A 10,294-nucleotide genomic window follows, 5' to 3' on the forward strand; every position below is an offset into this window, starting at 1 on the left:
AAACATCACAACGTAACTGGGTGATTATAAAGATGCTCTATAGGTGTCTCCAATGGTGTTTGTTGAGTTGGCATAGATCAAGATTAGGATTTGTCACTCCGAGTATTGGAGAGGTATCTCTGGGCCCTCTTGGTAATGCACATCACTATAAGCCTTGCAAGCAATGTGACTAATGAGTTAGTTACAAGATGATGCATTACGGAACGAGTAAAGATACTTGCCGGTAACGAGATTGAACTAGGTATTAAGATCCCGATGATCGAATCTCGGGCAAGTAACATACCTATGACAAAGGGAACAACATATATCGTTATACGGTTTGACCGATAAAGATCTTCATAGAATATGTGGGAGCCAATATGAGCATCCATGTTTCGCTATTGGTTATTGACCGGATATGAGTCTCGGTCATGTCTACATAGTTCTCGAACCCGTAGGGTCCGCACGCTTAACGTTCAGTGACGATTTGTATTATGATTTATGTGATTTGATGACCGAAGTTTTTTTGGAGTCCCGGATGAGATCGGGGACATGAAGAGGAGTCTCTAATGGTCGAGACGTAAAGATCGATATATTGGAAGGCTATATTCGGACATCGAAAAGGTTCCGAGTGATTGGGGTATTTTTTGGAGTACCGGAGAGTTACACGAATTCGTATTGGGCCTTAATGGGCCATACGGGAAAGGAGAGAAAGGCCTCAAGGGTGGCCGCGCCCCTTCCCCATGAACTGGTATGAATTGGACTAGGGAAAGGGGGCGCCCCTTCCTTCCTTCTCCTTCTCCCTTCCCTTTTTCCTATTCCATGTGGGAGGTGGAATCCTACTGGGACTAGGGAGTCCTAGTAGGACTCCACACTTTGGGCGCGCCCTATGAGGGCCAGCCTCCTCCCCTCTCCATCCTTTATATACATGGCCAGGGAGCACCCCATAGACACACAAGTTGATCATTGATCTCTTAGCCGTGTGCGGTGCCCCCCTCCACCATAATCCACCTCGGTCATATCGTAGCAGTGCTTAGGCGAAGCCCTGTCACAGTAGCATCATCATCACCGTCCTCAGGCCGTCGTGCTGAAGAAGCTCTCCCTCGACACACTTCTAGATCGTGAGTTCGTGGGACGTCACCGAGCCGAACGTGTGCAGATCACGGAGGTGTCGTGCTTTCGGTACTAGGATCGGTCGATCTTGAAGACGTACGACTACATCAACCGCGTTGTCATAACGCTTCTACTTACGGTCTACAAGGGTACGTAGACAACTCTCTCCCCTCTTGTTGCTATGCATCACCATGATCTTGCGTGTGCGTAAGAAATTTTTGAAATTATTGCGTTCCCCAACAGTGGCATCCAAGCCAGGTTTATGCGTAGATGTTATATGCATGAGTAGAACACAAAGGAGTTGTGGGCGTGGGTATATACATATTGCATGCCGCCACTAGTTGATTCTTGATTCAGCGATATTGTTGGATGAAGCGGCTCAGACCGACATTACGCGTATGCTTACGCGAGACTGGTTCTACCGACGTGCTTCGCACACAGGTGGCTAGTGGGTGTCTGTTTCTCCAACTTTAGTCGAATCGGATTCAATGAATAGGGTTCTTTCTGAAGATCAAAAAGCAATCACTATACCGCGTTGTGGTTTTTGACGCGTAGGTAAGAACGGTTCTTGCTCAGCCCGTAGTAGCCACGTAAAACTTGCAACAACAAAGTAGAGAACGTCTAACTTGTTTTTGCAGGGCTTGTTGGGATGTGATATGGTCAAGACGTGATGAGATATAAGTTGTTGTATGAGATGATCATGTTTTTGTTGAAGTTATCGGCAACTGGCAGAAGCCTTATGGTTGTCTCTTTATTGCATAAGATGCAAGCGCCAAATAATTGCTTTACTTTATCGCTATGCGATAGCAATAGTTGCAAAGAGCAATAGTTGGCGAGACGACCATGTGATGACACGTTGATAGACATCAAGATGATGGAGATCATGGTGTCATGCCGGTGACGATAGAGATCATGACGGTACTTTGGAGATGGTGATAAAAGGCGCAAGATGATCATGGCCATATCATGTCACATATTTTGATTGCATGTGATGTTTATCCTTTATGCATTTTATTTTGCGTAGTTCGGCGGTAGCATTATAAGATGATCTCTCACTAAATTTCAAGGTATAAGTGTTCTCCCTAAGTATGCACCGTTGCGGCAGTTCGTCGTGCCGAGACACCACGTGATGATCGAGTGTGATAAGCTCTACGTTGACATACAACAGGTGCAAGGCAGTTTTGCACACGCGGAATACTCAGGTTAAACTTGACGAGCCTAGCATATGCAGATATGTCCTCGGAACAGTAGAGATCGAAAGGTCGAGCGTGAATCATATAGTAGATATGATCAACATAGTGATGTTCACCATTGAAAACTACTCCATCTCACATGATGATCGGACATGGTTTAGTTGATTTGGATCATGTGATCATTTGGATGACTAGAGGGATGTCTATGTAAGTGGGAGTTCTTAAGTAATATGATTAATTGAACTTTAGTTTATCATGAACTTAGTCCTAATAGTATTTGCATATCTATGTTGTAGATCAATTGCTCGTGTATAGCTTCCCCGTTTTATTTATGATTTGTTCCTAGAGAAAACTATGTTGAATGATGATAGTAGCAATGATGCCGATTGGATCCGTGATCTGAGGATTATCCTCGTTGCTGCATAGAAGATTTATCTCCTTGATGCACCGCTAGGTGACAGACCTATTGCAGGTGCAGATGCAGACGTTATGAACATTTGACAAGCTCGGTATGATGACTACTTGATAGTTTAGTGCACCATGCTTTACGGCTTAGAACCGGGACTTCAAAAATGTTTTGAATACCATAAAGCATATAAGATGTTCCAAGAGTTGAAATTGGTATATCATTCTCATGCCCGTGTTAAGAGGTATGAGACCTCTGACAATACTTTGCCTACAAGATGGAGTAGAATAGCTCAACGAGTGAGCATGTGCTCAAAATGTCTAAGCACTACAATCACTTGAATCAAGTGGGAGTTAATCTTCCTGATAAGATAGTGATTGACAGAGTTCCCTAGTCATTATCACCAAGTTACTAGAACTTCATGATGAACTATAATACGCAAAGGATAACAGAAACGATTCCCAAAGTTCTTCGCGATGCTAAAATCAGCGAAGGTAGAAATCAAGAAAAAGCATCAAGTGTTGATGGTTGACAAGATCACTAGTTTCAAGTAAAAGGGCAAGGGAAAGAAAGGGAACTTCAAGAAGAATGGCAAGCAAGTTGCAACTCCCATGAAGAATCCCAAAGCTAGACCCAAGCCTGAAACTGAGTGCTTCTACTTTAAAGGAAAAGGTCACTGGAAGTGGAACTACCCTAGATACTTGGCGGATAAGAAGGATGGCAAAGTGAACAAAGGTATATTTGATATACATGTTATTGATGTGTACTTTACTAGTGTTTATAGCAAACCCCTCGGTATTTGATACTAGTTCAGTTGCGGAGAGTAGTAACTCGAAACGGGAGTTGCAAAATAAACAAAGACTAGTTGAGGACGAGGTGATGATGAGTGTTGGAAATGATTCCAATGTTGATAAGATCACCATCGCACACTCCCTTTACCTTCGGGGTTAGTGTTGAACCTAAAATAAATGTTATTTGGTGTTTGCGTTGAGCATAATATGATTGGATCATGTTTGTTGCAATACGGTTATTCATTTAAGTCTAAGAATAATTGTTATTCTATTTACATGAATAAAAGCTTCTTTGGTCATACACCCAACGTGAATGGTTTATTGAATCTCGATCGTAGTGATACGTGTATTCATAATATTGAAGCCAATACATGCAAAGTTAATAATGATAGTGCAACCTGTTTGTGGCACTGCCATTTAGGTCATATTGGTGTAAAGCGCATAGAGAAACTCCATGTTGATGGACTTTTGGAATCACTTGATTATGAATCACTTGATGCTTGCGAACCATGCCTCATGGGCAAGATGACTAAGACTCCGTTCTCTGGAACAATGGAGCGAGCAACTGACTTATTGGAAATAATACATAGTGATGTATGCGATCTGATAAGTGTTGAGGCTCGCGGCGGGTATCGTTATTTTCTGACCTTCACAGATGATTTGAGCAGATATGGGTATATCTACTTAATGAAACATAAGTCTGAAACATTTGAAAAGTTCAAAGAATTTCAGAGTGAAGTGGAAAATCATTATAACAAGAAAATAAAGTTTCTACGATCTGATCGCGGAGGTGAATATTTGAGTGACGAGTTTGGTCTTCATTTGAAACAATGTGGAATCGTTTCGCAACTCACGCCACCTAGAACAGCACAACATACTGGTGTTTCTGAATGTTGTAATTGTACCTTATTGGATATGGTGTGATCTATGATGTCTCTTACCGATTTACCACTATCGTTTTGGGGTTATGCATTAGAGACAGCTGCATTCACGTTAAATAGGGCACCATCTAAATTAGTTGAGATGACACCGTATGAACTATGGTTTGGCAAGAAACCAAAGCTGTCATTTTTTAAAGTTTGGGGTTGCAATGCTTATGTGAAAAAGTTTCAAACTGATAAGCTCGAACCCAAATCAGAGTAGTGCGTTGTCATAGGATACCCAAAATAAACGGATCCTTTCTAGAGAAGGAGTTTCTCTCGAAAGAAGTGGGTGGGAGGAAAGTAGAACTTGATGAGGTAATTGTACCTTCTCCCGAATTGGAAAGTAGTTCATCATAGAAATTAGATCCAGTGATTCCTACACCAATTAGTTAGGAAGCTAATGATGATGATCATGAAACTTCAGATCAAGTTACTACCGAACCTCGTAGGTCAAGTAGAGTACGATCCGCACTAGAGTGGTACGGTAATCATGTTCTGGAAGTCATGTTACTAGACTATGACGAACCTACGAACTATGAGGAAGCGATGATGAGCCCAAATTCCATGAAATGGCTTGAGGCCATGAAATCTGATATGGGATCCATGTATGAGAACAAAATATGGACTTTGATTGACTTTCCCGATGATCGGTGAGTCATTGAGAATAAATGGATCTTCAAGAGGAAGACGGACGATGATAGTAGTGTTACTATCTACAAAGCTCTAATTGTCACAAAACGTTTTCGACAAGATCAAGGTGTTGACTATGATGAGATTTTCTAACTCATATCGATGCTTAAAAGTTTGCCCGAATCATGTTAACAGTTGCCGCATTTTATGAAATCTGGCAAATGGATGCCAAAACTGCATTCCTTAATGGATTTCTTAAAGAAGAGTTGTATATGATGCAACCGGAAGGTTTTATCAATCCTAAAGGTGCTAACGAAGTGAGAAAGATCTAGCGATCCATCTATGGACTGGTGCAAGCATCTCGGAGTTGGAATATATGCTTTGATAAAGTGATCAAAGCATATGGTTTTATACAGGCTTGTGGTGAAGCTTGTATTTACAAGAAAGTGAGTCGGAGCACTACAACATTTCTGATAAGTATATGTGAATGACATATTGTTGCTCGGAAATAATGTAGAATTTTCTGAAAAGCATAAAGGAGTGTTCGAAAGGAGTTTTTCAAAGAAAGACCTTGGTGAAGCTACTTACATATTGAGCATCAAGATCTATAGAGATAGATCAAGACGCTTGATATAATTTTCAATGTGTACATACCTTGACAAGATTTTGAAGTAGTTCAAAATGGAACAGTAAAAGAACAATTTCTGGCCTGTGTTGCAAGGTGTGAAGTTGAGTAAAGACTCAAAACCGACCACGGCAGAAAATAGAAAGAGAATAAAAAGTCATTCCCTATGCCTCAGTCATAGGTTCTATAAAATATGCTATGTTGTGTACCAAACCTATTGTGTACCTCACCATAAGATTGGCAAGAGGGTACAATAGTGATCCGAGAGTGGATCACTAGACAGTGGTAAAAAATATCCTTAGTGGAATAAGGAAATGTTTCTCCGTTATGGAGGTGACAAAGAGTTCGTCGTAAAGAGTTTCGTCGATGCAAGCTTTGACACCGATCTGGATGACTCTAAGTCTCGATCTAGATACATATTAAAAGTGGGAGAAATTAGCTAGAGTAGCACCATGCAAAGCATTGTAGACATAGAAAATTTGCAAAATACATACGATTCTGAATGTCGCAGACCCATTGACATAATTTCTCTCACAAGCAAAACATGATCACTCTTTGGGTGTTAATCACATAGCGATGTGAACTAGATTATTGACTCTAGTAAACCCTTTGGGTGTTAGTCACATGGAGATGTGAACTAATCACATAAAGATGTGAACTAATCACATAAATATGTGAACTATTCACTACAAAAAAGACACATCCGTGACATTTTGGGCCGAACAGATTTTTTTTCTATCATACTTATGACACTTCTATGACCATAATTGTGACAAAACCCGGTATCATCGTAGATGTGGTGGGCTGCTACTTCTATGACAAAAAATCATGACAGAAAATGGGCTTTTCATCCTGGGCGGGCCGTAGACGCAGTTGCATGACATTCTTTGGGCCGTCCATGACCAAAAAAACCATGGTAGAAGCGAGGGCGAGGAAAATTTCGGGGAGTTCCCGTTTACGGTGGGTGGTCGGGGGCCGAGCGATGCGTGTTTCTCTCGTACACGTACGTGCATGTGTGCGAGGCATTGGGCTCTAACTGAACCCAGGCAAGGTGTTGGGCTCTAACTAAACCTGAGCAATTGTACTAGGTACGTTACTGAACCCGAGTGATTCCTTCGATACTGCTGCTAACTGAAGCCGATCGATGCTGCCTCTGGATGAACTGTGAGCGTTGCTGGGGGCGGGGGTTTGGATGTGTAACATCCCAAATTTTCAATTTGGAATGTTATGCATTAGATCATCATCGCATATCATATTTTATTGCATTTCGGTTTGATCCTAGAAATTCTACGCAACTCAAGGACCCACGGAGAGAGTTGGGGATTTCGTTATTTTTCATATTTGAGTTTTCTCAAATCTTGAAAAGAGGATCGTTTGATTTTAATTATTTTCTCTTCATATATTTCTTTTATGAAAATAAAAGAGAGGGGATAAAACGAGTTTCCCAAAATAAAGAAATATTGGAGATTTAATATTAAAATCAAATAGGATTTTTATTCGGAGTTTTATTGCTATTTTATTTGAAATTAGGAAAAATATGCGTTTTTTCAAAATTTCATTTTAGGCCCAAATAAATGTTCACCTTGTCCGTTAACTTTAGAGGACGGGGAGAATTTATTCCAGGATTTTTGGAGTCTGTTTAGTATTTCTTTTCTTTCTTTTTATGCATGTCGGTTTTTTTAAAAGGAAACCGACTCTGGGCCGTAACCGACCGGGACTCCGCCCGGCCGGCCTTTAAAGCCCGAGGAGCCGAGCCTCGCAGCCCACCGCTCCGCCCCGCCGAACACTAGCCCGTCACGGCCCGTTCGCCGCGCCGCCGCCGCCTCGCCTCGCCGCCGCCGCCCGCTAGCGCGCTGCCACCACCTCGCCGCGCTACCCCGCCGCTGCCGCGCCACCTCCTCGCCTCGCCGCTGCCGCCTTGCCCCACCGGAGCCGCGTCGCCGCCGCCGGACCCGGCCGGACCCGAGGTAGACGGCGCAGGTTTTTCGTTAGAAACAGATCGGTTTTTTATAAACCCTAGTTTCGGTTTTTTTGGTTTATGTTGGGGATATAGCTACCTGGTATAACCCGCCCAGGAGGGGCCAGGTCAACCCCAATGGCGGGTTACAAAAGAAGCCCAGTAACATTCAAGGCGATAGTTTATTAAGACTTATAGAAGGCCTAAACCCAAAGGCGGCTTAAGGCCCAATATTGTAAACCACCATTGTAAGGAAAGACTTGTAAAGAAAGGCATGTAAAAGAAGTCACCGAGCCGGACACGTTTTATAAGCTAGCTGGGACTTTGTAGGCCGCCAGGCGTCAACCCGTGTATATAAGGGGACGACCCGGCGGAGGCTTAGGTGAAGAAACAAGAGATAACAACTCGAAGCCAGGACAGGCAGATTCACTCCGTGGTCTTCGAAACCCCAGCAATTCCAAACACAACTAGACGTTGGCTTTTACCTTCATCGTAAGGGGCCGAACTAGTATAAAACCTCTCGTGTCCTTTGTCACGATTAACCCCTTTAAGCTTCCTAGTTGCGATGGCCCTACAACTAAGTCCTTTCGCTAGGACATCTGCCGTGACAATTCCACGACAGTTGGCGCCCACCGTGGGGCCAGCGCATGGTGGATTTGAGTTCTTGAAGGGCAACTTCAAAGGGATCAAGGGATACGTTGTGGGCCAGATGAACAAGAGTGGTCATGGCAAGCTCCACATCGACGACGAAGGCTGGCGCCCCCCAGGCCGGCTCAATTGAGTACGTCTACCAGGTCCCCTTTGGCGGGATTCATGTCTTCATCGGCCGGATCGGCGAATGGGCCCTGAGCCGGACGTCTGCACCAACATCATCGAGATGACTCAGCGCGCGAGACCCGCCCGGGCCCGACCCACCGTAAGGCGTTCCTTTGTGGGTTGCATCCATGGAGGTGAATACTCAGAAGGATCAATGGATGGCGGGGAGACGACCATCTATTCTGACGCCACGTCATCAATAGGCGAGACGGATTCTTTGTATCAGCTGCAGGATGGCATGCTTGGGGGCTGTTCCGATGGCAGCAGTATTCCGGACCCCTTTGAGCCGCCGAATCAAGCCGGAGACTTCATGGCAGGCACTCAGCCCGGGCAAAACTCCACGGCTACAGCAGCAACAACCACCGGGTCGGCAGCAGCCGGGTCAGGAGACCCCATGCACCCCCCGGCTCAGATGCTAATGGACCTCACGGATAAGCTGACGGTTCTGTTGACTACCATGGTAGAGCCGGCGGATAAAGCTCAGCATGACGCGGAGGTGGTATGGGTACGTGAAGAGATGGCACAGGCCAAGAAAAATTTAGCAGCAGAAGAGGTTAGGATGGCCGCGGAGCGGGCGGCTTTGGACGCTCGTGCTCAGCAGCATCAAGCGGAGACCTTCCGGCTCTCGGTGGATCTGAACGCGTCAAACAAGGTCATGAGGAGAAGGCATCAGAAAACTCAGTCACGTCTACCTCTGACGCTCGATCCTAGGAACCTTTTCTATACACCCGGGGCCGGTCCAAGTAACCCGCCAGAGGCAAATCGGATCACAACACCTGGAGCACCTGTTCAGCCGCGGGCCATGGAACCACCTCGCATGTATACCGCTCCACCTCATCATGCGCCAACACCACCGGGTCATTTCTCCAATCCTTTGGAAAACCTCATTGCTGCGTCGGTGCATTTGTCGGCTCTCCTGATGGTAGGCGACTCTCCGACAGCAATCGAAACACGAAGGGTGAGAGAACTTCTTCAGACGGCTCTGGCGCAGCAGGATGCGTACTCTTATAGTCGAGACGGAATTCATTCAACCCCTCGCCCAAGCCGGAGCCCGACCTATAGCAGGCATATGGACTTAGCTGATATGTCAAGCAACGCTCAATGCCATAACCAACCACGCAGGCATGAGCCGGTGCAGGATGGAGCCCTTAACTTAGCGGATCAGGAGAGGATCCGACAAGAGGCTGAGCGGGCGGTTCAACTGGCAGCTGAGCAGGCGGCTCATCAAACTTTTTCGGCATATCCAGCAACCTCTGTTGAGGCAGGAGTAGCCACAAGGACAGGAGGTGTTCCTTGCCTGGTGCCGGCTATACGTAATGAGCGCTTACCTAAAGACTTTAAGGGGCCTCGTAAAGTGCCTAACTACACGGCCGATTTGTAGCCTGGGGCATGGATTGAGAGTTACGAGATGGCAATGGAGCTATTGGAGGTCAGCGATGCAGCAATGGCTAAGTACTTCACCATGATGTTGGATGGAACGGCTCGCACTTGGTTGAAAGGGTTGCCACCCAATTCCATCGGCTCATGGGCGGAGTTGAAGGCGTGGTTCATTCAGAACTTCAAAGACACATGTAAGCAACCTATGTCAATCGTGGACCTGACTAATTGTAAGAAAGAGGAAGGGGAGTCCACAACCCATTGGGTGCGCCGGGTCAAGGATATAATACATTCATCTGATAAGATGGATGCTGGCTCGACAGTCTTAATGTTGGAGAAAAATTGCTGTTTTGAACCTCTGAAGTAGAAGCTGGGGCGGCTCATGCGTGACTGCAATGACATGGGCCAGTTGATGGCCGCTTTGGTCAAGTATGATGATTCTGACAGTACCAAGGATCCCGTGTCTGATGAAGAAAAAACAGGG

Source organism: Triticum urartu, chromosome 6A (assembly GCF_056163025.1).
Source record: "Triticum urartu cultivar PI428250 chromosome 6A, HENAU_Tu73, whole genome shotgun sequence".
NCBI lineage: Eukaryota > Viridiplantae > Streptophyta > Magnoliopsida > Poales > Poaceae > Triticum > Triticum urartu.